The sequence below is a fragment of the Oxyura jamaicensis genome, chromosome 12, assembly GCF_011077185.1.
Source record: "Oxyura jamaicensis isolate SHBP4307 breed ruddy duck chromosome 12, BPBGC_Ojam_1.0, whole genome shotgun sequence".
In the NCBI taxonomy this organism is placed as follows: Eukaryota; Metazoa; Chordata; class Aves; order Anseriformes; family Anatidae; genus Oxyura; species Oxyura jamaicensis.
Window position 1 is genome coordinate 6,982,300 of NC_048904.1, and position 27,460 is coordinate 7,009,759.

Sequence of the window (27,460 nt, forward strand, 5' to 3'; positions counted from 1 at the left end):
CCAATTTTGAGATGCTCTCTGGTACTCTGCTCTACAAAACCAGGTAATCTCCTTTGGCTGCTAGATCTGCTGTCTCTGGGTCTTATGTGTGATGCCATGAGCCCTTAGGAAATGTGAGATTTTTTTTCCCTCATGCATCACTTTGTCTTATTTCTCTCAAATAGCTACAGGGACCACACGTTGATGCTTACAAAATTTCTCCCTCTGCTTCAAGTCAGAGCCCAAAGGTCTGAGTTTCTGTAGTTGCCTAAAGGTTGTGCATCATATCCTAGCCTGTCTCCCTCAGTACTGCTTGGCAGAGCTGGCTGCTCACCCCAGCCAGAGAGAGAAGGGCAAGGAAAGCAGGTACATCTGGAGTGCAAGGGTAGCTGTTTAGCATCTTCTGATTTGTGGTTTTATATTTATTTATTGTTTAAAAAGTCATGTTGCCCAAGCAGTGTAGCAAGAATTATCTATAGTCATAGATACTGACAGAACACATGGGCAGGGGAAGATGTGCCCCAAACAACCACAGAAGGGCTGGTAACAGCACCAGGAGCTCAGCAAGCAGGACGTGAGCTTGGAGAAAGGGGATTTGGGGTTAGCTGTAGTTTTCTTCCTCTGGTGTCTACCCTTACCACTCTCTTAGGCACTTATTTCTTGGCATGGCATCAAATGCACTTTGAGCATGATGCAAGTCTAACTCTGCATTTCTGAACTTGCCTCCTGTTATGTCACCCAGAGATGCACATGGGAAAGCAGACTCTTCCTGCCATCATCTGAATGTGGGTGCTCACATTTTCAAGGTAGCCTGGTTACTTGTGGCTTTTTTTTTTTTTTTTTTAATCCTTAGCATGATCAAATCAGGCTATTTGTGGTGTTGCAAAAGCATGTAAATAGTTCAGCTAATCACCACATGCCTGTATTTACAGCTGACTGGCTCAAGCTGTGATGGTCATGCTCTGGGCTGCTCAGAAAGTGTGTGAAAGTTTTCTCATTTTTCCCTGATTTCAAGCCATTTGCTCCTGTGCTTCCTCAGATCTTTCTCTTAATCATTTTTGAAGTCTGAGTGCTGCGTTGATTAAATATAATTTGGGATAAGAGGGCAAATAGTGAAATGTCCAGAAGTAGGGAAGAGTTAGATCTGCCCTCCATACCTGCTTGTCCTTTCCTTGAGTTCCTCTGTTCAAGCTGCAGAATTCCTCTCTTGTTGTCTGTCATTTGACTTTCTTGGTGTGTGATGATCTTCTTGCCACTTTGGTCTATCTGTTGCTGATGGCTGTCCCTCCCCAGCCTGCAGGAGCCATCCTGTTCTGGTGGGAGGTTCCTGCCTGCTCCTTCATGCTGCTTCTGATGGGTTGACCCTCGTGGAGAGGACACAGCTTGCCTGGAGCAAGCTTGGCTGGCTGTGGGCAGTCTGAGGATGGAAACAGCTGGAGATGGTTTGCAGCACCTCTGGAGAGGCAGCAGCACCAGTGGCTGTGGGGGGACGCTGCCCAGAAGATTCCTCAGCAAAGATGAGGTCTCCTGTTGAGGACTTTGACGGAGGCTATGACCATTGCAGGGGAGGTTATGGACCAGAAGGTGGGATTTTGCTCAGAAATGACATTGAAGCTGATGGTCTTCTAGTGGCAGCTGCTGGACAAGCGGCGAGTCACCTAGCAGCACAGGTGAGAGGCATCTGTGCCGTGTGCTGGTGGTGGGATCACACCCAGGAGGCTCAGGCAGGCAGGAGCTGCTGGGGGCCACCATGTGGGGGTGGCCCAAGCACATACAGCTTGGCCAGTGCCGTGACAAAGCAGCAAATGTGCCTGCAGCTGTGTTTCCTAGCCTTATACCCACAACGCTCCGTGGCTGGGTGTGCAATGAGGCCTCGGATCCTGTGGTGTCGCTCCCTCAGCTCGGGAAGAGGCTTTTTTTTTTTTTGCTTTTGTTGCTTCCCCCTCACAGCCCACCCTTCCTGTCATGGCGGCACCCCCTACTGCAGCCCCAGGGTGGTGGGACAAGAGCCTCTTCTTGGACTGGGAGGGCCTGGAGCATGGGGGAATTGCCTTGGTAGCCACCATCTCCTTTTAATAATCTGGCTACGGTTCTGCTTTCACCCCTTCCCTCTCCAGAACACCTCAGCTGCACTGATACCCTTGTTGGTTTCACTGCCTCAGGCAGCACATCGGGGAACCCTGGCTGGCTGGTGGCCTGGGAAGGCCTGACAGACTTGCCGGTGGTCACCGTGGTGGCTACAAAAATGCAGCTGCATCTTGTGAAGGAGGTGTGGGAGAACATGTCTGCCCAGAAGTCCTTTCTCAGGGGCTGGTGGCAGCAGAATGCCTCTGCTGTGGGGTTGGCGGCAGCCCTTGGCATGGCCATAATCAGCCCGTGATGGCGCTGGCATGAGCGGTCGGAGACGAGGAGCTGCTTCCAGTGGATCCGGGTGAGTTTGTGGCACCTGTGGGCGCATTCCTGACACCTCCACGCTCCCCTGCTTGGCTGTGTCCCAGTAGCATTGCTGGGCTGGGAGCTGGGTCAGGACGGAAGCTGTGGTTGGGCTTTGATGGCACAGTCAAGGGTTGGGGATTAATTGTGGGTTGGGAATTAATCATGTGGCAGGTGCAGACAGTCAGGCTGGCTGCACGGCTCCAGACTGCTGATGCTGCTGGCCTGTGTGGGCCCCAGACCTGTGTGGTGCAGCCCCCCTTCTGCACATGGTGCAAGACGAGATCACCAGTGCTCCCTGCCTTTTCTTTCTCTGTTCTGCTCTGGTTGTTAGTGCTCGTAGCTGAAACTGCACTCGTTTTGCATTATCCTCATTTGCTTCCCTGTCTTCTCCGCTGCTTTTTATTGCTTTAAATAGCTGGGACTTGAGGTATTCCCACCTGGCAGCTGTTCCTGTGAAGGTGGGGTCCTCCAGCAGGAGGCTGGAGTCCTGGCTTTCTCTTAAACATTGGGGCCTGCTGGAAATGGAGACCAAATGCACTAGAGACCAGCAGAGGTGGTCAGTGCTGCTCAGTGGCAGTGATGCAGTTTGGTTCTTGCTCTAAAATGGCCTGGAGGACTGGCAGGACTGACTCCAGAGTGTTTGGAGCAGGCATCAGTCTGTGCAGGATTGGACCCCCTGAGAGCCAGGGGGGCAGGATCCTCTTGAAGGTGTTCCAAGCAGGATACTGGATGTGAGTTTGAAGGGTTTCTGGGTGGTGAGCCCAGAGAAAGCTGCCCTCTCCTCCCACGGAGCAAGGATCAGCTCTGTGTGTATCCCTTCCACCATTCATCACCTTCCATCCAGGCTGTTGTCTGCAAGTGATCCTGTGCTAGATTCACACAGGCTCCTGCATGTCTTGGCCCTGCATCCATTTGGCAGAAAGTTGAGAGATGTTTGGAAAAGGTTTTTTTGTTTGTTTGTGTGTGTTTTTTTTTTTTTTTTTTTTTTTTTTTTTAGCTTCAACAAGAAGCTTCACTATTCATTCATTCCCCAAATAGCTTTCCCTCTCATTGGACAACTCCTTCCTGCTAGGACAGTCCAGGCCTGTTCTGACAGGCAGCTTATCTGCCTCTCAGCTCTGACTGCTTCTTCTGTCTCTCCTTTGTGTGGGAGGTGTTTTGTCTTTCCAAACTTCTGCTGACTTCAGTGGTCGCTAGCTTGTGCCCAAACATGCACTGATAGCGCAGTTCAGTGCTGAAATTTGCCACTGATTTTTATTTATGTCCCTGCAGCATGTTTTCCTTCATAAAGGGAAGGACTTGTGTGTTTTAGGGAGGGGCCAGAGGGTTGTTACTGAAAGTTAGCAAAGCAGCAGTTCTCCATTGACCCTGTCTGCCTCTGACTAGTGAGTCCTGCAGCACAACATGGTGTTGAGGGATGCCAGGCTAATGAGGGCCCAAATAAGGGGCTGAAGTGTTCTGAACTGCACAAAAATTGTCTGAAAAAGCACAAAGCAACTGGTTAGTTCCTTTCCTGTGTTGCCAGCTGCTGAGGCTGGTCTAGAGAAATTCCCAATCTAGTTTTAAATCCCATAAAAGCGGAGAAAAGTGCATGTGTGCCCATGTAGATTTACACATCTTTTTTTTTTTTTTTTTTTTTTTTTTTTTTTAATAAAACCAATCTGGTGCTGTTTGAAGCTCCTGTCTGCCAGTGTGCAGTGCCTGATACAGAATCAGTGCTACAGTTTTCAGGCAATGCAGTGAGAAGCAACGGCAGCCAGGAAAGCCCCATCTTTTTGCCTCTGCACACTTCTCCTAGAGCAGCAGTATCAGTCCGGTGCCTGCAGCCTCATCCCCTAGACCAGACTCGCTGGGCCCATCTCAGACAAAGGGAGAGGACAGACCCTCTCAGCAGAGACATGTCTGTCTTGTGGAGAGCACTCCTTGATCATACATGGCGCATGAGGGAAGCTCTTGGTGCTGCTGCCAGCTTTTGGTTAACAAGGTCAGTCACCACCCTGAGCCTGATTAAAAGTCTCAGTGATTTGAACAGGGAACACTAAGGCTTGGTGATAGACTGGGATGTGGCTGCCTTACCTCAAAAGTGGTGGCTGTTACAGCTAGTGGTGGTGGGCTGCCAAGAGATGAAGATGCACACAGGAACATTCTCCCTGCCTCAGTGTCAAAACTCAAGCTCTGAACTCTGGCAGTCTGGAATAATTCCCAGATGTTGCCCTCCTGAAATAACTATGGACGAAGCTAGATGATGGTTAGTTGTCTTGAACGACCAAAGCTTCTTTGAGCCTGTTCCTTGTGGAGGTGCCTTTGGTTTTGTCTTGGGAGGTCTTCACTTTTCTTCCTGAAAGCTGAGATACTTTCTGTTGGCCATGCAATGCCATTGAACGTCCAATGCAACTGCATGTGCAGCGGAGGCCTGGGGATGTTTGTAGGTCAGGGATGACAGATACTTGCAGGACTCATAGGTGCTATTATTTAATTGCATTCCAACAGCAGCGAAAGCAGTAGCAAGAGTAATAAATTATAATCTACATTATGAAGCTGACAAATACCACCCACTCATTACCTGTCTTTAACCACTCTCATTACTACCCAGTCTTTGTGGGAACTGATCTTGCTTCTCAGTGTCCCACTTGTTCACTTAATATCATTATCTGAAGCAATCGGCCGCTCCTTGTGAAAGAAGAGGAAGGTACTTTTCCTGGGGCTTGTTCTCTGGGTGCTGAAATCTGGGTAGCTCTGGGGTGGAGGAGTGTGAAGGACGCTTCACAAAAGTGTGGTGTGACTGGGAAGTGAAGGCTGAACTCCACAGGGACAATGGAGTGGGTTGTGGGTGGCAGGATGGCAAATTGTCTCTGGGGGAAAAGGCTGCACTCTGCTCATCTTTGTTGTATTGAGGACTAGAGTCCAACAAAAGGATGCTAGGGAGAGTAATGTTTTTTTCTCTCCCGACATATTCTAGGGTTTGGGAGGGAGCCAGGTTGCTGGGTAATGGCAGCTGACTCTTGGGCTGCTCCAAGCCCAGGTGTTGCTGGAGGAAATCGTGGTAGGACTAGTGTGGGAACCTGTTCAGGCTCTGGAAAAACCAAGTGAGCTCCAGAATTTTCTTGGAGTGGTCTGGCAGACCTCGACTTCAACAGAATCGAGGGTGCTGAGCCTGAGGAAAGCAGTCTTGGCAATGCCTGGCTGCTGCCTTCATGTTGTGTCAGGCTGTACCAAATGCTACCACGGCGCTGTGCCTGGAGTGCAGTTATGCTTCCCTCTCCGGCACAGGCGCCCATGGCTGGGACCCTTCTTGAGGGATGTTGTCGGGGCCAGCAAGCCGAGGAGTTGAGAGAGAGAGCAGGTAGGAAAATTCTCCATGGGTGGCAGGACCCTGGGGAGCTGGAGGTCCTATTGTGCTCTCAGGGTTTTGAGATACCTCATGGTGGTCTCTAATGGGTAAATAATAAGCTGAACGATGGGAAATGAAGATCGAAAGGTGAAGGGCCAGCTTTCCCGATAGGGAATTGACATTTGTCTACTGTGACAAGGGGCTGTCAAAGGTCAGAGCTGCTGAATGGCTCTGTTAATGATAAATAGGAGTAAATGGCAGATGAAGTCTGCTGCTCGCTATTCAGAGCAGCAAAAAAACAAAAGCTATGGTGAATAGCTGTAGAAAGTCCTTGTAATTGAGAGTAGTGGGGTTGTGCAGTAAGATGCTGAGAAAAGCAGAGCAATCCAGGAGGGAGAGGGAGCCATTGTAACCAGTAATTCATCGTAATTTGGTGCAGGGGGCTCAAAACAGGATGGTGTCATGTGGGTGACAGATCTCAGAAGTTCAATGAACTGGGCTAGAGGAACAATGTTTGGTGCTGAGTAGTGTCTGTGTTCTTGTTTTTTTTTTTTTTAAAAAAATCAGCCCCTAGGAGAAAAATCAGTTTAAACGCGCTGTGTAGATCTGTGGGGAACAAAGCTTATGCACGTTTGGGGGAGACTGGAGCAACTAATGCAAGGAAAATCCACTGAGGGCTGTTAAATGCCACTACGCAGTCTCTGGTTGAGAAAGTCCCGGAGCTGCAAACAGCTGGATCCTGGGAAAGCATTTGCAATGAAACATGGCTACACTCTCACCCTGTTCTTACATTCTTCCTTAGATGCTGCTATCAGCTCCTGTTGGAGATGAGGCAGGACACAGCTCAATCCAGCTGGGCTTGGTGGCTCTGGTTCCTCTGCTCTTCCACGAAGGTACTGTCCTGTAATAACCTACACCTAGCCCACTGTGACCGTGCGTGTGTGAGGTGGTTTTATGGAGGCTGGCGATGATGTTTCTCCTCCTCTTCTGTCTCTGTTTGGAGAAGAAAGATGCTGAAGTGCATGGCTGGAGGAGAAAAACTCCTGAGGTTATTGTACATCTGTTCTCAAAAGGATACTGCATGAGGTGGGCAATGTCCTGTAGCACACCCAAAGCAGCGAGAAGGGCTTTTCTTCAGCAGACACACTGAGGATCTTGTTCTTTATCAGTGTCAGCTGCTGAAATGAACAGTTTAGGTGATGGAAAGCCATCACCCTGGTCACTAAACCTGCCTCTCTTCTCCTCTGAGCAATGTTGGGGCAAGGCACAAGTTCCAAAAGCTCTTGCTTTGTTTGATCTGCCCTCTCCCGTCACGTAAGTACCATGCTTCTGGCCGAGAGGTGGGTGCTGTGGAAGTAGTTGGAAGGGTTGGGGCAGCTTGTTGTGCCCTCACAGCCCCCGTGTGCTGCTTTAAGCTGTGCCACAGTGGGGCGAGACGCTGTGTGGGAGCACAGGAGTGAGATGGGTCCCTGATGTTCCTGTTCAAATGGGCACACTGAGGTTCCTGATCCGTGGAGGTGTCGTAATGAGGATTAGGAGAGAGCCCTCGTAATCCTCTGTTGGTGCTTCCTGCCTACATACACGAGATGTTTCCTATCATCAGGGAGTAACCTCTATGGCAGATAGGATCAAGTTCCCAGGAACCAGGCTGCAGTAAGAGTGAAGGAAGAATGAGGAAACTGTCCTAATTTGAGGCTAATCTCATAAATACAGGGCTGGATACAGACAATAGGAAGAGAAATGCCAGGAGAGCCTTAGCATTTGGCGAGGGAATCATCTTTTGCCAGGAGTAGCCTTAATTGTAACTTGTGATGTGGTAAAGCTGCCGTTTGATCTCAGCTTCTGCAGAGGGGATGAGACAGATTCTGCTTTGTGTCTCCAGAGGAGGAGTAGCCTGAGAAAGGACGGGGAAATGTGGCTTCAAAAGCCGTGTTTTGTGCACTCTTGGACTGATTGAAGTTGCAGTGTGTGGATGGAGCGCTTTATTTCTCAGTGTGGATTTTGATAAAACACTACATGAGGAGGAGAAAAGGGCCGTTGTGACTCTTCCTGAAGCACACATGCCAATATACCCACCGGGTATTTAATGTTGCAAAGACATTGCTGAAAACACAGAAGACCACAAGTCTTTTAGTGGGGGGAAGAGCACTGGTGGTGTTCCTTTCTCCTACACAAACCCCGAGCTGGAGCCTGTAGCAGTCAGATTCTGGGCCTGTCCCTCCCTCTCACCTTTCATGTGGGCTGGGTGGAGTGTGCTGAGGCTGTATGTGGCGGGGAATTCTCTCCAGAGAGTTTCTTTTCTAACCCTTTTCAGACAGCCTGTTAAAATGAAGAGGTGCCTTCTGTCTTGTCCAAACCGTGGTGCCCTGCACAGAGCCTGTGGTGCCTCTGTGTGCTTCCTTTGCAAGCAGGGTGAGCTCGTGCATGCTTGTGGGAAGTGAATGGCCTTTACAGGGTGCATGAGGGTCCTTACCCCCACGTACACGTGGAGCTGATGCTCCAGCATGGGCTGGCAAGCGTGCAAGTGACTCCAGTGCAACAAGGCATGGGCACGGGTTGCTCATCCCCACCCTGAAGGCGGTGTTGCAAGTTCCTGGAAAATGCCGTCATGTCCTTGTGGGTTTGGACTCATGTGGCTTTTACTACCTGTCCTGCTCACAGGTGCTTGGTTGTGATGCTGTTTTATGTGTTGCCCAGCTCTGGGCTGATCACTTCTTCTTCCTTCAGAAGCTTTACAGGCTTTGTCTTAGACCAAGGTTGGGAAGCGAAGGTGATGCACGAACTCCCTGCTGCTGCTTAGGTTTCTGTCCCTTCTAGATGGTCCAGCGTGGGCAGGAGATCTCACCACCCTGCCCTAAGAAGAACGATACGGTAGTTCCCCATGCTAGACATGTATTAGGACAAGACCATTCAGCCCATCCATGTTTTAGTTTCCCACTTCTGTTTCTGGCCCTCCCAAGATGGTTGATTTTTTGCTGAAGGTCAGCAGAAGAGTCATGCCATGTGGACTTCCACTGCTTACCTAAATGGTTTTCTTTGCTGTCGTCTTGACATTGTAACAGGTTATGTCTATTATAAACAGTATGCCTCTGTTATTACAAACCGTGCACAGTTTGGCTCTAGCTGCTTTTTTCTTTGTTTCTTTTCTTTTTTTTTTTTCTTTTTTTTTTTTTTTTTTTTTTTTTTTTTTTTTTTTTTTTTTTTCCTCTTTTAACTGGCAGTGTTTAAGATGAACTCTGGCAGCAAGCAAGGCTGCCTCAAAGGACATGTGCCATGGTGTGGATGCATCAGATCCTCCTTTGTGCTCAGCGCACATCGATAAAGGCTCGTTGAGTAGCGCCTACGGGTGGTTGATGCAGCTGGATGGTGCACAGAGTGCTTGTAATTGCTTCTGCTGTCTTCTGGGATGTGCTTCCAGCAAGTCAGGACACCTGGTAACGTGCTCGTAACATCTATTAACCTTGTAATTTTATAAGTGGAGCTTTAATCCTGCCTGGTTGCCAGTCAGGTCTGGAAACACTGACACTGCTGCTCCAGGGTCTCTGCTGAAGTGCTCTGCCTGGCTTGCTGGATTTTGCTGCTCTTTGTTGTTTTCTCCTCCTTGGCAGATGTTTTGCTCCCTTGCTCAGGTCAAATCCTGCCCTTGTCTGTTAGACTTCTCCCTGAGTCCTGCTGTAACATGGATGTTTGAATGTTGATCCTTTGCTAGCCGTGTCCCAGCGTGTGCTGTTTCCCCCTTTACTGGCAGCAGACACCCTGCAGGCTAAAGGGGACAGCATGCATGTAAAGCCCCGGTGGCACTGGGTTTGGAGAACACCTGCTTTGTGTGAGGTGCTGAGAGCTGGTCCCCTGCAGGACGGGGAGTCCCCGTGCTGCCAGCTGGCTGTGCAGAGCCCGGAGCCCAGCCATGCAGGACAGGGAGGGAAGGGGACATCCTCTGCGGGCTGTGAGCAGCCCCTGGGCTGAGCCACCACCAGGAAGCTGGAAAAGAACCGAACAGAGTCTAACCAGGCAGCTTTCCCCAGAACCTGGTGGGCCCAGTCTTCTTCTCCAAGCTGCTGGAGTCCTGGTCTGCAGCCATCCATCCCCACCTGGGAAGGTGTCCCCTGGGGGAGTGCTGGCAGCAGTGTCCTGCTCTGTGGGAAGACCCGAAGAAAGAAGCTGCTGGCAGTCGTCCCGGAGGGGATGCAGAGCATACAGGAGGATCTCAGGGTGGAGTTCCAGGACATAGGATGGCCCGACTCCCAGCTCCAGCTCAGGGGCAGCCCTGGAGAAGGTTCTTCACAGTGCTGGGAGGGACTGGTGTGCTGTGAGGAGGGTGGGGAGGAAGCACCGCACCAAACTCTCGCTTGTCTCTGTTCTCCTTAGGGCACTCTTCATTCGTTAAACTTGTTACCGGGACAGCTTTGGGGAAGTAACCAGTTTCCTGAAAGCAGAAGCCTTTCCTGATCGAGTGCCCAGTGCTGGGCTTTGGGTGAACTCCTGTGTTGGGCAGAGCAGGGTGGGGAAGGCAGGGATTCTTGTCACGTGCTTGGTTACCACTGGCCATGGACAGGAATCCAAAGCACCAAACAAAACCAAAGAGGTGATTTCAATCACCTGCAGTCAGATGCTCCTGGTGAGCAGAGCAAAGCTTTAAATGGAGAACACAGCCTACTTCTAGTTTACATGTCTTCATCTTGCCTGGCTCTAAATGGGATTTCAGGTGTGCTGCTCCAAAATAAGCAGCAAGAACCAATTTAGGGTGAGTGCAATTGTTCTCCTTCCCTGGTCTTCACCGCCACAGTTAGCAGGGACGCGACTGCGGCCAGCACCCCTGTGGCAGGGTTGTTGTGAAATAACAAGCTGGCAAGTCCAGTATCCTTATTTATATTTTGTTTTTAAAAATATCAAAATTATCACGTTTCCTGCAGACGTGGATTGAGAGGAATGGGTGGTTCTGCTTCTGGCAGGCCTTTCTGATAAAGGCCCGCTGCTTTCAGCAAGCGTTGTGGCACTCGAGTAGCTGCTGGGACTCAGAGTCTCCTCTTTCGCTGCTTCTCCTGCACCTACTGGGAGACAGGTGTCTACTGTGCAAGGGGTTTTAAGGAGTCACTTAAATCTGAAAAGGAAACGGGCTATAACCCATATGCAATTTCTTGTTCTTCCTCTGCCCTGTAGGGAATATGTACAGGAATCTGTATTTAGTTAATTGAAACTGTTTCTTGCTTTGCAAGAAAAAAAAAAAAAAGATGCAAACTGGCAGCAAAAAATGGAAGTGTAAACAAGGAAACACAAAGAATGCTTCATTTTGGAGACATTGTTCCTTAATAACAGGAAGCCTTCTAGGCCTGGAGGATCTGTGAATCAAGTATCACTTGGTGTGATGTACTAGAAAAGGAAATGTTTAACTTCTGGGTTTCTGTCCAGTGGAGCTCAATGAAGCCTTGGGGGGGCGAGGAGGGTTGAAAAGGTTTCAAAGGGACACAGCACACAGAGCTGCTGGCTGTGCGTCCAGGACTTCTCAGGAGTTCCATGGGAACATGAGCAGTTTATTCTCAGCAGTGTTTGTGGAATGTGAGTCTGTAATTTGGAAACTCTTTGCATGACTTTCAGATTTAAAATTAAAGAGAAATGTGGCCTAGATCTTAAGTGACCGAGGAAGTTCTCCCAAACGAATGTGAGATATCCCATAAGCAGTGCCTAGAAAACCAAATCCCGTAAGGATGTCTCCAACTGGAATAGAAATTCAGTAGGCAATTTTGGTGATCGTGGACTTGGAAGTCACAGTGTGATCTGGTGACAAGAAGGAATCACTTGGGAATCATCTTTTAGCTTAAATATGCTCACCTGAAGCACATACTGCACAACTGAGCATAATGAGTACAGTCACCACAGATGGAGTCTGCTCACGGCTAATGTGTGACCTGAGAAAGGAGCTAAACCCCTTCAGCTGTTGGCCCAACTTCTAGCTCTACTGTCCAGTTGTAAAAAAGCAAAATGTTTAGTTAATGTCAGTATCGATGGCTTAGGAAGATGATATCTGTATTTATTATTACTGCTTTATTTGGAAAAGGCTTTGGAAGCTGTTGGAGTGACTTCTTGCTTTCTCTTACCCGCTTCTGTAGGGATGCCAGCAGGTCAGAGCCAGGCAGTTACCCCCTCAGGTCAGACAGTTTGCAGGTGGGTTGGTTGGGCGGGGATCTTGGGAGGGTCCTTGTCTTCTGTGCTGAGACATGGAGAGGTCCCTGCCTGGCCAGGCAGCACTTCTCACCTCTGCAGCTTGGATTAGGGCAAGGGATGAACAAACTGTCATTGTGAGCTGTTCCAGCCAACTCTCTTCCTCTGTCAACTGCCAACCATGATTTTATGTTTAATTACTTACATTAGATCATTAGCCCTGTGCTAGGTGCTGTAGGAGGCTAATGATGTAAAACCCATGCTAAGTTTAGGCACCATACAGGCTCTCCTGACATCAGTGGAAGAATGATGGGACTCACTTCAGGACATCACCCAAACCGTCTTGTTGTGTTGGCTGTGAGAGGAGTGGCTGACCTCTCTTTTTCCCAGCTCACCATCTCAGGAAAGCCCATGAAATTGGGAAAATTAACCTAAGTTCTGGCTGGAGTGAATCCCTTCCCTGTAGGATGCGTGTGCTCAAGGAGGGGGAGCTGGCAAAATCTCCTCTACCCTCTCCACTTAGAACAGTAAGGTATTTAACGCTTCAAAAGACTTCTGTCTTCTCTGCCGTGTGTTTGAACAGGGTTTCTGAGGAAGACCCTGTCGGAGGTCCACCACACGCTTTCCACAGGTCCAGGCTTGGGCAAGGCAGTACAGGGAGCAGCAAATCAGCTATTTGGAGACCCTGGGCAAAAAAAATACATCAGCCTCTGCTCTCTGGAGAGCAAAAACTCCAGATATTTCTTCTGAAGGTGCCTGGTAATTACAAGCAGACCTCCTCCCTTCCAGTGCCAGCGGTGATGGCTGGCTGCTTGTTACTGCCCTGATGTTATTTCCGTGTCCCTGCAGCCTGGGTGGACGTGCGTATTTCTAGTTGTTCTTTTCTTGTGTTCTCCTTTCTGAACTTCCATTTAGACTGTTGATAAACTGTCTTGGTTAATGTGGGTCACCTGGTGGCAGCGAGGTCGGGGACTGGAGGTCCCACGCTCTGTTCCCAGGGCTGGACAAGCTCTGGGAGTTTGGGGTCGGTGGTGCTCCCCTGCTCCGTTAGCAGACACGGCCCTTTTGCTGCCTGCAGCCGCCTTCCCGAGGGGAAGTGTGGGCTCTGCCTCGCTGAGGTGCTGCAGGGCGGCCAGACATCCTCAGCAGATACAGATCATGTAATTCAGGTGGACCACTAAACTTTTAGGCAGCAATTAGGACTTAGGCAGTAACTCTGAGTCAACTAATAAATACATCTGGGTGGTGCCTGGCTGTATTTTCTGATGGCAGATCCTTCCTATGTAGGCCTGATGTTTCTGCCTTCTCTGCTGGCCTCCCAAATGCTCTGTTGGAAACCTGATCAAAAGCCTGTGGTGACGGTAAAGGGAGATGCCCCACTGAATTCCACGGGTTTTCTTTGCTCCTCTAAGCTTGTAGACAGTCCCAGGTGGTTTCTTTGATGCCCTTCTTCCCAAGTGGATGAAGTAATTATGACTCCTGTGCAGCAGGCTAATGGTTCTGGAGACTTTAGTCAGGCTGATTAACAACTGTGCTTTAATAAAAAAATATTCTGGTAAATCCTTCTGAATTGCAGCCCTAATTACTCTACAGCCTGATGTGAAGCAATTGGGTAGCTAATAGGTTCACCTGAATCCAGTTAATGAATCCTCTGCCACGGCTTGCTGTGACTCACGCCGCGTGTGGTGTCTCCCAGTCTCCCCTGCCCTGCTCCATTCCCTAGTGAATATTTATGATGTGTATTGCCAAAGGTAAGGGGGTGTGTGCCTAAACTTTGAATAAATTGCCTTAGATGTATGTGTATCCTTCCTCTGATTATTTCAGGGGATTGCAAGGATCAAGAGCCAGGGCTTTTTGCTTTGGTCTCAAGGAGAGTTCATTCGAGAAGTCATTGCTGTTACTGCCCTTCCAGGGCTTTTCAGCTATTGCTGCTCCTTTCAGGCTGCTGTGCTCTGCGAGAGACCTGTACAGCCCCACTCCCTCTCCTCCAGAAGTGCTTAGCAGCTGTGAGAGAACAGAGTTAGGAGAAACAGCTCCTTGCTAGCACTTTAAGATCGTTTGTCCTGTATCGGGACAGGAAAAAGCATTAATCTGGAAGTCATTTGTTTTTGTGGGAATGCTTTTTCTTTCAGTTTCAACCCTTTGTGTGTAAACTTGCTTGTGGTGCCTGCTGCTTCCCCCTCTCACCACCCAGTGCTTTCAAAAGGAGAAAGGCACCTTGACCCCAAACCATGTTCTTCCATCTTTGACAAGGCTGTAAGCTGCTGATCTGGGCTGGGGAGGCTCAGGGCTGCTCAGGAGAGTGTGACTCTGGGTGAGCAGCTGAAACCCGATGATGCTTTCTGTTTTAAGGTACTTTTTCCTCTGACAGGTGGAGGATGTGGGCGAGGTCTGGGGCTTGAGGCCGACTGCTGTGTTAAGGGCTTGGCCTCCGTCAGGAATAAGCAAAAGGTTGTTACGAAAGTGGCTGTTCAGCACTTGCCTCCTTGTTGACTTCTGCTCCTAAACGTTCTGTGTTTCTTTACGAGTGTTAACCTATATAGGCTGCAGATACACACAGGTTTATAAGATTAACTGCCTGTTTAGGCACACCATAAAATGCATCCCTAACCATGTACCTTATGACTACCGTAATGGCCAGGAAGCCTGGCTGACAAATTCAGTGGCAGGAAGCAAAGTAAACATCCGAGGGATGTAATAAAGAGGTTCAGGAAGGTAGGACTCAGCCACGTACCAGAGGCGAGACTTGACACCAGTTACATTTCTGGTCCAGTAGCCCCAGTCACTAAACATCACCCAACAAAACGTTTACCTTAACTGCTCCTGAGTCTGGGTTTGTGTGAAAAAGCTGGGCTGGGGACTGGCGGTCCCCAAACCAAAGGGGTAATTCAGCAGAGGGGAGGATGTACGTGGCAAAGCTCTCACACTGCTTGCACTACCGCTGATTGCAGACACTGCAAAACTCCAGCCCCCTGTGGTGGGGGTGTTAGTGGGGGGTTGGGGGGGGGGGGGGGGGGTTCACAGGCTTAATTAAATCTCTGTCCAGGAGCTCAAAGGCCTTGGTTAAGAGGAGGAAAATGCCAAATGATTCAAGTATTACAGTAGAGAAAGATGAATTAATGATGCTAGAAAGGAACTGTAAAAATACATAATTTTTGAATGCTGGCAACAGATTTCAGGCCAGTCCATTACAGCTGTGGGGAGAGAGAGATATTTTTTTATTTCTTTTTTAAGCAGAGGTTAAAGAAAAAAACAAGAAGCTTGGTGGCATTTGGAAAAGAGGAAGAAAACCAAGCTCAGCAAACATGCTTGGAAATAAGACACAGAGGGGGAGAGCAGCAGAGGTGGTGCTGGAGGGTTTGTGTTACAAGTGCAGCAGCATCTCTGTAGCTGCTCCAGCCTAGCTGGGGCCTGAACAAGCCTCTCGTGAACCATAGGCTGAATGTGGGAGGAAAGGAGTGCAGTTTCTCTTGGGTTTTTAAATATCGCAGTGCTTCTCCTGTGCATCCTCACTGCATGGGGCCCTGGTGCATAGCGCTCTGCCTGGCTGCCTTGGTGGGGCTCCCTGAAGCTGGTGGGAGTTCCTAGCATGCCCCAGAGTGGGACAAAGATTCTAAACCTTCACCCTCAGCCATGGGGCAAGTATTCAGGAGGCTTTCATCTTTGGAAAATGCTCTGGGTGCTCTGGATGAAAGAGCTATTATTTACCTATCAACAACATAATCCCCCTCCCTCCTCCAGATTGTGGGCAAGCTCCTGGGGCAAACGGCACTGTAATTAAGAACAAATATTTACTATGAAGGACTAGCTGAGGCCTGGCTGGGCAAGCAGCCACGAGCCTTGTCGGAACTTGCCTTCTGTTTGTTCCCCTTTGAAAGCAAGGAGTCAAAGTCTTTTGTCAGAGGAGTGTTTGTGAGGCACAAGATGGTGGGTTGGGCCTCTGCAGCAGCCAGGAACCATCAGGCTGTTTGTTCCAAGCCTAGGAAATCCCCCACAAGCAGCAGAGTTACTTGCTCTAGAGGCACTTGGCTTCTCTTGTTAGGGATTGCTGTTTAGCAGATCTGCAGGTGAGGGTGGGTGCAGAGGTATGCCCGCATGCAGGAACTGCAGCTGGCATCACACTGCAAGCAAGCCTTGGGAAATATTTGGGTGCTTTAAAATCACAGATTAATTTAGGCTTCATTTACATCTACTTTCCCTTTTGATTTCTCTTGCCATTCAGGAGTTTACTTCCCGGGGCTCAAGTCCTGGTGTTTTGATGCAAGGAACTCGGCTGCCGGAGAAAGCAAGCGCTTGCAAAACTGCTGGGGCTGTTTCACAGCTCAGCCTCGCAGCCTACTCACCTGCCCTCGGCCACTCTGATCAACAGCAAGGAGGGGTGACGGGGATCTTGCTCATCTTCTGGCAAAGCCCAGCAAGCTGAAATTTAATAAATAAGTCAATTGTGAGTAATAGAAGTAATTGCAAGGATGTGGTGTGTGGTTCAACCAGCTATCACTGGTGTGGTAATGCAACAAGGCATGTGATTAGACTGGGAAATTGCTGTAGCATACCAAGATAGACAGCATGAACAAGTAAACGTGGGAGACGTATGCAGACATGCAGAGCTCACAAAAGGACTGAGCAAAGTGTCCAAGCAGTGCCAGCACCAGCTCCCAGGGTGCTGAGAAAGCCATGGAAGTAATCGGAGAGCTGCCCCGCAGCCTGCTGATGCATGTGCCACAAAGCTCAAGGTTACAACTCATCCGAGTCTTTTAGGAATATGTGACCAACTGGTCTGATTTAAGAGCCTTTTTTTTTTTTTTTGGTTTGTTCCTCCTTGAGGTACGGGTGGTTATGCAGTCTCTGCGGTGCGGTAACTAAAAAGGGTGCTTGTGGCTTCCTGCGCTCGTGGGCTGAGCCTACCTGCCTGGAGCTTGTGTATTTGATGGCCACTTCAGTTTTTTAAAATAACCTCCGTTGCTACCAGAGAGCAGCCATGCTCCTGGGCTGGAGTCTGACCGAGGTGTCGGCTCTGGTTTGGGAGCTTGGCTGCAGCGCCAGGGCAAAGGCAGGGGGAGCATGGAGGGCTGTGTAGGGAAAGGCCACGCAGCACTGGGGCAGGGAGTCACAAAAGAGGAAACGTGAGTTAGAGAGGCCCTGGCAGACTTGAGGTTAGCGCTCCTTACAAAAGCACGAACAGGCTCAGCAGGCAATTGCTGGGGCTTTATCAGCACCAACCTCCTGGTTTGGCCCAGCAGATGCGTGTGAGGAGGAAGCGGCGGCACAGCCACTCTAGCTTGTGCCACGACCGGGATGTTAGCGATGGCAAACCCCCGCTAAAGACACTGCTTGAGTGGAGTAAAACATGCTTGCTGGTTTTTGTGTTAAACCCACACCATCCCGTTTCATGGAAATAGTCATTTTTGGCTTCTGTGGCAAAAAGAAATGCCAGAAAAGGGACTGGGTATCTGGTTTGGTTTGAACCAAACATCCACTGTGGTGTGTCCTATGCAGGAGGGCTGTAGGAGGGGAACCTGGCTTTCAGCTCCTGATCTTTGCCAGGGAAACAGACATCTACACTCCCTTTAATAAGCCTGCAAGGCGTTTGCCGGACTTTTAAGGGAAGGATGTGAGTGAAACTGCCTGGAAGATACACCATGCTTTCTGTAAGCACTGAGAAAGCATAGCTTGTTTTTTGGGGGGAGAATGATTCCCGCTGTTTTTGTTGTTTTTCCCTTCTGCTGCTGTTTCCTTGTCACATTTGCCCTATAGGTTAAGGGCCTCACGTATTTGGGTGATGTACCCTGAAAAAGTGAGTTTGGCTAAAGAGCAAGTCTGCAAGAAATGCTCAGAGCTCTTGTTTGTCTTGGTCAGCGTAAGATCCTGAAGCCTACTAGGCAGAGGCTGTGCAGCTGAGCAGTGGCCTCATGTTCGAGAGTGAGGACACAAGCGAGGAGCCAGGCAGTGGACAAGGGGAGCAAAGCCATGCAGGGAGAAGTGACTTCCAGGGAGCCCAAGGGCACTCGAGACAGAGCCAAGGCCTCCTAGCTCAGACCTCTGAGCCTGGTCCTCCCTCTCTGCTCTGCACAAGTTCAATTTCATCATTCCCAAGGAGTCAAAACATCCTGAACTGAAGAAATGGCTACGTACAGCTTAAGGGTAAAAATTCAGTGACAGAAACGAACTCCACAGTCCTTCAAGTACATGACTTTTAAAAAAAGGTCCTTGCTGTGCTTGTGTGGACTCTTTAGGGCACCCTGGATCACAGGCAGTCCAAGTCAGACATGTTTAAATGCATCCCTGCCGTGCATTCATGGTAGGTGGCTACAGCCAGGTGACTTCCTGGCCTTTTTGCCTTCCTTCTGCCTTTTGGAGGGAGGGGGCCGCTGGGTAGGGTGGCAGTGGCTGGCTGCGACAGCTCCCTGCGTGACCAAGAACATCCACAGCTTGCGTTTTCCTTGTTACCCTACAGCTGTGAGTTCTTGCTGGTCCTTCTTGCTGCACAAGCGGTCGGGATGCACACCTTGGCTCCTTGTCTGAGGAGCTGATGGGGCTGCAGAGACGGGGACTGTCTCTTGCTGTCAAAATGTCACCGAGGAGGAACAAAACTTTGCCATCCCTGCCTGTTATCACTGTTTCCTGGAGTCCTTTCCTCGTGTTTCTGCTAGTTCTCTCACTAAAGATGTGCATCCCGGGATCCGAGAGCTGCCCTGGAGCCTGTGGGTGCTGGCTGTGGGCCGGAGGTGGTGCCGTACCCCCAGCTAGGGCTGTGCAGACACAGCAGCCCCTGTGCTTCAGCCGTTCGATGACTTTGTTCAGGCTGTTTGAGACCCTGCCAGGTGTGAAATCCTTTCTTACGGAGGTGTTTGTGCCGTGGTGATAAAGGCGGGAGTTTACTCTCAGAGCTTTTGTTTGCATGCGGCCACGTTCCCCAGTAAGCTGCTTTTGGGGGGACGTGGAGTTGTGTTCCTTGGTGTCTGGTTGGGAATAGCTCTGCGGCTGTCAGAATGTGGCAGGGGTTTGAGGCCGTGCTGGATGGGGCTTTGGGCAGCCTGGGCTGGTGGAGGTGTCCCTGCCCAGAGTAGAAGGGGTGGGTTTTGGGGTCCCTGCCAACCCAAACTGTTCTGTGGTCTGCATCTCCTGCTGGCATCAGCAGAGCTCCTCGCAGCTTGTGTGACTGCCGAGCCTCCTGTTCTGCCCAGCTAGAGGACTTGGATGGCGGAGCTGTGCTCTCAAGGGGTGGTTTGTCAGGTGTGCTCTGTTATTCACAGCGGTTTGGTCCCAGAGACGTCCTAGCGAGCTCCATCCTGTGCAGCAAGCAGCCACCAGCACTGGGGAGACCACCTTTTAAAAGTGTTTGGACTTCTGTACCAAGAATAGGTCTGTCCTTGGAACGATGCGTACGCGAGGAAGAGTGAACTGCTCCTGCCTGAGCAGAGCCTGGAAGCAGAGGCTGGATGGCTGCACGTTGGAAATCCTGTCCTCATGCCAGGTGTAACAAGGATCATCTGGTCCAAATGTGTCTGCCCGAGACACGGCTCTGTTTTAGACGTGCTCTGAGCACAAATGGAGTTTGCTGTCTGCTGGAGGAGCCAGGTCCCCAGTTGAGCAGAGCCGAACGGAAATTGGATCTGCTCCAAAATGTCTGGATGGCATATGATATTTACTGAAATATGGCATTGCTTGTGTAAGCAACACACCCTTCTCCCTCACTCTGAAAACCATCTGGGCTTCATGTGCAAGCAGTTAAAAACCAAGAGCAAGAGAGCATCTGATGCTGTGCAGCTCCTGTGATGAGAGTCCCCGCTCCGGTCCCCTCCGTGGGTGTCCCTGCTTCTGCAGGCCTGGAAGCCTCAGCCATGCCCTGAACTCCTCTTAGCGACTGGCGGAGGGTTTCCTTCCTCTTTTGGGTTGTAAGCAGGGTAGGGCTGCGCAGAGTTTGCGTAGGGTTTTACTGCCAGGGTAAGAGATGAGCTCTCTTGCCTGAGCCAAGGTAAAATCACTGCGCTGGCCAGACCTTCCTCTGTTTCTAGCTGCATCTGTAGCCGATGGCTGCCTTATTGGCTCTGCTGATTTCTGTACTGCCTGGAGTCAAAGCTCCTAGGAGTGAGGAAGGGGTATTTCGCATGTCTGGGCACTTGCACAAGGAGGTATTCTACCCAAAGGGAGCTGAGCACCCCTGGGAGAGGATTACCTGGGGTGGGGTTAGGGTGTCCTCTGCTGTTTTCAAGGCTTTCCTTGTATTTTCAAGGCTTTCCTTGTATCTTCCTCTCTTATCTGTGCGTGTACACTCTGTGGGTTTTGTTTCTTACAGGGAGCATCATATGACAGCCCCAGCATCTGTGATCTTTCTGGCAGACCGATCCCTCTTCCTTCCTGAACTTGATAAACAGTCCAAGAAACAGCGCGTGTGCGAGTGCGTAGACACCTCTGAGACCCGCAGCTCGCTTCTCCAGTTCTTGGTGTGGTTTTTCTATCCTTCCGGCACAGTTTCTGGTGCCACGCTGCTTCTCCTTCCCATCTCCCCTCCTGCTGCGGTTACCTGCCGCCACGTGCTGTGAGGCTGCAGCTGGTGCCAAGCAGCCCGGTTCGGACAACCTCGACCTGCGCTCCCTGACCTCGCACCCTGACGGCACGGGGTTTCTGGGGTGGTTCGGGTTTCAGGCACCCCCAACAAAGGCACTGCAGTGTTTCTGAAGTCAGCCAGCTCTCTGAGCTGGCACAGCAGAGCTCTGTCTGAAGCTGGACTCAGAGGTGGTAGCACAAGGAGAATTGTTCCCGGGCTCCAGCTGTCTTTGGCTCAATGCAGGTAAAATACAGAGGCACTAAAACGGCCTCTCGTGCTTCCAACCTCAACGGCCCGTGCTTTTGTGGCCAAGGAATCTGGCTCCGGCTGTGTTCCTGCTGTTTCAAAGCAGAAACGAGTGGTGTGCAGGCACCCATCGAGGCCCAGGGGCTGGAGGCCTGGTCTTTACACCTCTGCTCTGGGAGAAAAATAAGTCTCATGGCCTGGGACTTCCTAAAGTCCCTTCTGGGCTGAGAGGGGTGCGTTTTCCTCAGTTCCTGAGATAGTACGCCTGCTCTCCAGATCATTGCCAGGGCCCAGCTCTCAGATCCAGGCTGGACTAGCCTTGTGCTGTCTCCAGCTCTTCTAGCTGACTGCCTCTGTCTTAGGGCACAGCTGGTGCTCCAGAAGTGATGTGTGTTTGTCCCCATCGTCCAAGGCAGGAGGAAGCTTCCCATTTCTGTATTCCCTTCCTCCATCCCTCAGAGCCTGGGAGAGAGCCAGCAGCTCAGCCGCTATCGGCAGCATTTAAACAGGTCACTCCAGTACCCAGGTACCCTTCTCTTCCCTGCACGTCTCCTTTTTGCTGCTTTGGCAGATTGCCTTGCATGATTGACTGCATTTCGATTCATCTCTGATATTTAATCTCATCCCTGGAGAAGGATGGGCTGGAATGATGCTGTGCTGCCCTGAGGTAGGAATCAAGAGCTTTAGAGTGTTATTTCATTCAGCCCCAAAAAGTCCTCTAATAACACAGAGGACGTTTTGTGCTGCAGTGAAAGGCAGCTTTGAGAGATCACGTAATCTGCCTTTGCCTGGCCTTGCGCTGTCTCGTAGGACTGGGATCAAAATACCATCTCGGATGCTGCAGCACAATTGATCGGAGCCACTTCAACTGATTCCATCTTTGTGTTCTGGAGGGAAGCGTTTCTCTCTCCTTCCCTGTCACAGTCAGATAACATCCAGGGCACTTGGGGACAAAACTGGCTGCTCTTTTTTCCAAGCTACAGAGCCTGGAATAAGAGCAGGGCACCGTGATCTTTTTTTGCTCAAAGCACTCATTCCCTTTTTCTGGGAGCTTCGGTCTCCTGGGGGGCATGGTGGAAGGAGGTAGTGCTTTCACCTCGGCCGTGCCCGTGCTCCCTGCTGAAGCTGAGCGCAGTCTTCACGGGCCTGGTGCTTTGAAGGAAGCTGCCTGCAGCTTTATTTACATGACATGGGTGGAGATAGAATAAAAGGAAACGAAGTAGCCTATGCTAACAGCGATGGCTTTTGTTTGTAACCAACAATACTGCAAGCCTGGCTTCACTAAAAGCAAAGGCTGAAGGGCCAGCTGCTGCCCCGCGGGCTCTGCCCGATGCTCCTGCCTGGGCTGCAGCGCTGGCTCCCGGCACGCCGTGCTGCTAACCGTGGTAGGTCGGGCTCTCCGGGCGTCCTCGGAGCAAGACCCCCTCCTCTCTCCAGATGCTGAACTGTCTCTGAAGAGCTCTCGCTCTGGATAGACATTTTTTATTTAGCTGCTTGGCCCCTGCCCAACAGAGTCTGTGTGGCTTTATGGGAAACGATTTGGAGTTGTGCAGGAATGGTGCTGCGCACATCTGAACGTGTGCACCCGGCGGATCGTTCAGCTGGGGATGAAATTGCATTGCTGACCGCAAAAGTTTGTGCATACGCGTTGATTGCACTTATCTGCAAAGTTATAATCCGTACTCGGCCAAAGATTCTGGTGTTGGAAGTCTGCTTGTTACTCTGTGTCTGTGCTCTGCAGGGCTCTGTTAAGCCCCTCTCCGCCTCCTTCCCCCTGCATGCTGCCCTTCATCATCCTGTGCCTTGCGCCCTGCTGGAAAGCGGCTGCGGCTCTGGGCCTGGCTGCCCAGCTGCCCCCGCAGGAGTTGGGTGATTTCCTCGGGGGCTGGTGCCTGGGGCGAGGAGGGCACAGACCCTGCCCGTGGGGGTACAGAACAGCTCGTGGCTTTAGTATCGCCCCTGAAAGGACACCTCTGGAGGTATACTGAAGTATATGACTTCAAGAGAGCACATTTTTTTAATCCCTTTTCTCCTGAATGGATAGGAGAAAGGAAGAGCTCTAAAAACTAAAAGATGAAGGTGGCAGAAGACCAGTGAGAACTGAGGTTTGAATTCAGGTGTTTCCCATTTACTGTGGTGCTAGGACATAGACCAGCCTTCAGGAGGAGCAGAATGAGAGATCTGAGAAGCTGAGCTACTTGGTGGAGAGAGTTTTATCATTTATGATGAGGATTGGTAATGGTGCTGTCTGTGCTTTGGCCTGATGTCCTGGGAAGTCCTTCAGTGGCGTGTGGCCCTGCCTGTATGGACACCAGGGCAGCATCTTTCATCGCTCCGTGTTGTTGCTGTGGCCCTGAGCCTGAAGACTGCCGCTATTGAGGTGATCACAGCTCAAAGGCAGTGGAAGCCAAGGCTTCCAAACAGTCTGAGCTTGATCTTATTTCTCCTGGGAGGCACATCTGGGAGGTAAGGGGAAAATGTGAGGGATGGGTTTGGCTGCAAGGTGGAGCAGCGTGTTTATTTTATTCAGAGCTTTGCTGGCCAAGTAAGGCCCTGAGTGCTGCTGTTGCATCTCTGTCAGCCTCTTCCACTGGAAACTCCAGCCCACTTCTCTCCTCTGCCTTCAGTAAGTAGCTGCTGTCTCAAGGCCTTTCTTTTTCCCTTCCTTTCAGACCCGCTGGGTGCACAGGACTTGTTCACAGCTTGCTGGCACCTGCCAGTTACAGTGTTCAGGGAGCTGACCCGGCGCTGCCTCCTTGAAACGAGCAGAGGGAAGCTGGCCTCCAGGATGCACAAGAAGTAAAGGAGAAGAGGTTTGTGTGGCAGGTGAATGCAGCCGATGTGCCCATGCTGCCAGCGTCAAGGTGTGTGAACGCGAGGGATGGGGATGATGGCAAGCTTCAGGCAGATGGTTCTTCTCAGCACTGCCACTGTGCTGCTGTTGGCCGGGCTTCTCCAAGCACTTGGCAGACACCCCTGCCTCGGAGCAGGACCTCTGTGAGGAAAAGTTAACCCAGTTGGTGGTCACAAAGCAAATCAGTGATGTGGTTTGTGATAGGTGTCACGAGGTGTTTGGAAGGTGTCATTTCTCCATCTGTGCCTGGGCAGTGCTAACTTACAGGGGAAAGGCATATTCCAGCAGCCTTTGGCAGAACTGATTTAAAAAATGCTTTGGAGGAGGGTTGATCCTCCCCTCCTTGGTGGGAGGAAGCAGCTTCTGGCCATCACAGGCTGCTGCCTGTAAGGTTTTGCCAAGGCTGGCCTGTCCCAGGGTGGGCACACAAGGTAAAATCAGTGAAGATTTGGGACTCCTCAGTATTTAACTCATATTGCAGATGGTCATGCCCAGCTTTGCAGATGCTGTGGGCTAGCTTCCGAGGCGCTAAAATTCCTGTTTTCCCTAGAGACACACAATTCAGCTCTTTGTTTATGCCAATCCTGGCTAAAATAACAAACTGTGAAGAGAAGGCACAGACTGGAATAGGCAAGCACTGGCATGGGCTGCCCATAGAGGATATGGAGTCTCCCTCCTTGGAGCTCTTTGGAATCTGCTGCAAGCAAGGGGCTCTGAGTGAGAACAGAGTTGTCCCAGGCGTAGGCACTGAAACCCAGGGTGTCCTCTTGTTCCTTACTCTAAATCTGAGTTTTGGATACTTTCTTCTCCACTGAAGGAAGAAATGGTATAAAAGGAAGGTTGGGTGACTGTGTAAAGCCTGTGGACCAGCCAGAGGTCCTGCGTGTGCACACCAGTGTTCTGTCTTCTTGCAGGCAGTGGGAAGGGAAAGCTTCCCCTCTGTGGCTGTTGTGCCAAGAAGCATCATGTTCTGCCCACCAGCCATGCTCTGAAAGGGGACTCCCTTAGAAGGGGACTTAGTGCAGGGTGGTCCTAATCCACAAACCTTGCGGAAGGGGCAGAAAGAGGTCTTATGTTTTTTGAATCCTTTTCAGTGGGGCAGAACTCTTAGGCAAATGTTTCTGGAAAAATGATGTGGTTTTATTCTTGCTCTGCAGGATCCCCTTGCTTTGATAGAAATGAGTGAAGTGTGACGTGTCACTGCGGTGAAAGCAGTCCAGGTGGGCGCTCAGACCCGGTTCTCCTTCGCCTTTCTGCCCTCAGGTATTGTGGTGTGGGCTTGGGGAACATCTCTGTGGGCCATGGTGTTTCGCTCGGGTTCAGATGCATTGGCTGCACCATTTCCACCTCTCTGCAGAGCCTTGGTGCTATGCTGTCCAAGCTCCTGAGTTCTGGTGCTGCTCCAAGGCCCCAGCCTTGAGGAGAGGATGGTTTTGTTTAGTTTGTTATATACAGAAAAAAAGTCTGTCAAAATAGGGATTTGGAAAGGAGGGGGAAGCAGGAAATCTTCCTGTTGGCATTATTAGAAGGGAAATGAATGTTTTATGTTCAGGGGCCCTGCTGGATGCACAGCGCTCGGGGACAGTGGTGTGGTGAAAGCCTCCTGACTTCCCGAGTGTAGGGTACGATCTGGAATAAGCAAGAAAGGGCTAAATATAGAAGCCGCTGGCTCCCGTCCTGCAGCGGTGGCTCTGCCCTCGCTGCAGTCCTGGAGGCAGCAAGTTCTGCCTATTGTTCCGGTCACATTCTTGTGTCCCACAATGGGGCCTCCGTGATGGAATAAAATGAAGAGAAACAGATGGGAAAACAATAACCCAAGGAATAGGCCCTGAGCTTTGCTGGCAGCTTCCAAAATAACCATAAATCCCCAAATGCATTTGTGCTGGATTAGGGAACTGGAGCAAAGCAAGGGCTAAGTACTTGCCTTCCTGTCCTGCCTGTGCTCTTGTTGTGCAGGGAAAGCTTTCTTTGGGGGCTCTACCTTGCAACAAATCATTGCAATGGCAATGGGAGCATGCAGCGCGCCAGCCTGCTCTTCATCCTTCTCGGGTACGAGGGAGCTGGCTGCCAGTGAAACCTTGGGAGACCCTCACAACGTGGTGCTGCAGCCTTTCTGAGTTGCTGGTAAAAGCTCCGTAGACAGGAATAACCATTGGTAACTGTGAGCCTGGGAGGAGAGGCTGCTTGGAGCACTGAGCAGGGAATGTGAGGTGCTTGAAATGTCACGTTTGGTGAACATGAAGGCACCTTAGTAGTAACAAGTCCTGACCCAGCCAAAATTTGCATTTTGTTCATGTTTGAAGCCAGTATGTGATGCTTTCCTCAGCAGACTGTCGTTATCTCGTGTCCCTTCCTCAAGTGTGTGTGCACTAAACCCTTAGTGGGTTATGTACTGCTGTCTTTTTCAGATGAATCAGTTCCTCAGGGTATCAGGACGGCATTGCAGCCAGCCCAAGGGAGGAGCGAGGCTACGCTGCAGGGAGGTGAAATGAAACGAGTTCTTTCTTTGAATCAATCGTCTTGTGAAACCTCATCCTTAGGATGTAGGGCAGGAAGAACTGCACACGCTGAAGCCGTGCTGCTGCAGCTGTGTTGTTACAGCACTGGGGCTAAGACACTTAGAGCCAGATAGGGATCTGTGTACCAGCATTCCTCACCCTCGTTAAAATTCCACTTTTCCTCCCATTCTGTTCCCCAAGCATATATTCTTTCAGTCACGATCTTCCTCGATGTGTTTGCTCTTTCCAGCCACTGTTCCATGCGAAACAGCTGTTGCTGCTCTGAATGGACAGATATATCCCTGTGCTAGCAAAGAAATGGCGAAACAATTCATGTGCTGCTGTGGCATGGCCCAAAGCTGCTGAGCCCAACAGCCAGGCTCCTGTTTTGTTTAATGAGCTTTGATTAGGCTTGATGTCGCTTGGGTGAAACGATGTTTGCAGGATACGGATTTTCCCTGTGGCTGGTCACAGTACTAGGGGATACTGTGTGCAGACAGATGTGTGCTGTGGGACTGTAACTGTGCAGCTTATTAACTTTATTGTTCCTTGCACAGCTCTGAGTGGGAGATTGTTTTCATCAAAATGAGAGCGCTTATGTCCTTGTGCACTTTGTGTACGTGAAACCACATAGGAACCACAGAGTTACAGGTAAAAAGTGAACTTAAAATCAACACAGAACACTGTGTTGTGCACAGGAAAGTGCATTGCTTCCTTTGACCAAGTGTTAAGCTGCCAAACTAGTTTCATATCCTGTATCCTCTGCTGTGCTACAGTGCTGTGATGCAGCTGATGTCCTCTTGTGTCACCGCTGCTTCAGCTGCGTTCAAGCATATCTAACAAAGGGTATTTCAAAGGTGAGGTCTGGAAAGTGCAACTGACCCCTGCTCCAGCTCATGTGCTTGCATTGTGCCACCTTGGCTGTCCCATTAAAAGATGGGGAGCTGCTCCTGCCAGCCTGGTGATGCTACAGGATATGAATCTTCCTGTTTTGTTCTTCAGTTCTGTTTAGGGCGAGCCCTGCTTCCTGCTGAGAGCCAAACAAGGGACCAACAGAGGTAGACTCCGTGAGGGAGGTGAAATATGTCCTCCTTTCCTTGGGCTTGGAGCCACTCAACCTTTTCATGCTGTCTGAATGGGATGTGGGAGGAAGCAGGGGAGGAAGAAACACTCCAGGCTGATTTTCTCTTCTAGGATCTGATTCCCATTTCTGTTGTCTTGGAGGAAGAGTGGTTTACACCACCTGTCAACGACCTTTTCTCAAAGGCAAAGCAAATATTTCCTCAGCAGCCCTAAGCACTGTGAAAGAAACAGTGGAAGGCAGACAGATGGCAGACCTTCAGATATTGTAGGTCCAGTACCACAGAGCCAGGGTGAGTAACAGCAGTGGAACCAGGAGGATCAGGCCT

At 50.4% G+C, this 27,460-nt stretch overlaps 1 long non-coding RNA gene across 1 annotated transcript in view; it reads left to right on the plus strand.

The window, feature by feature from the left end:
- Positions 1 to 6,309: 6,309 nt before the first annotated feature.
- LOC118173155 overlaps positions 6,310 to 27,460 on the plus strand; it is a 50,757-nt gene continuing 29,606 nt past the window's right edge. The window contains exons 1-4 of the long non-coding RNA XR_004754060.1: positions 6,310 to 6,832; positions 6,916 to 7,060; positions 23,670 to 24,620; positions 24,711 to 24,773. This is a non-coding gene — a long non-coding RNA (uncharacterized LOC118173155). The remainder of the gene's footprint in view (positions 6,833 to 6,915; positions 7,061 to 23,669; positions 24,621 to 24,710; positions 24,774 to 27,460) is intronic.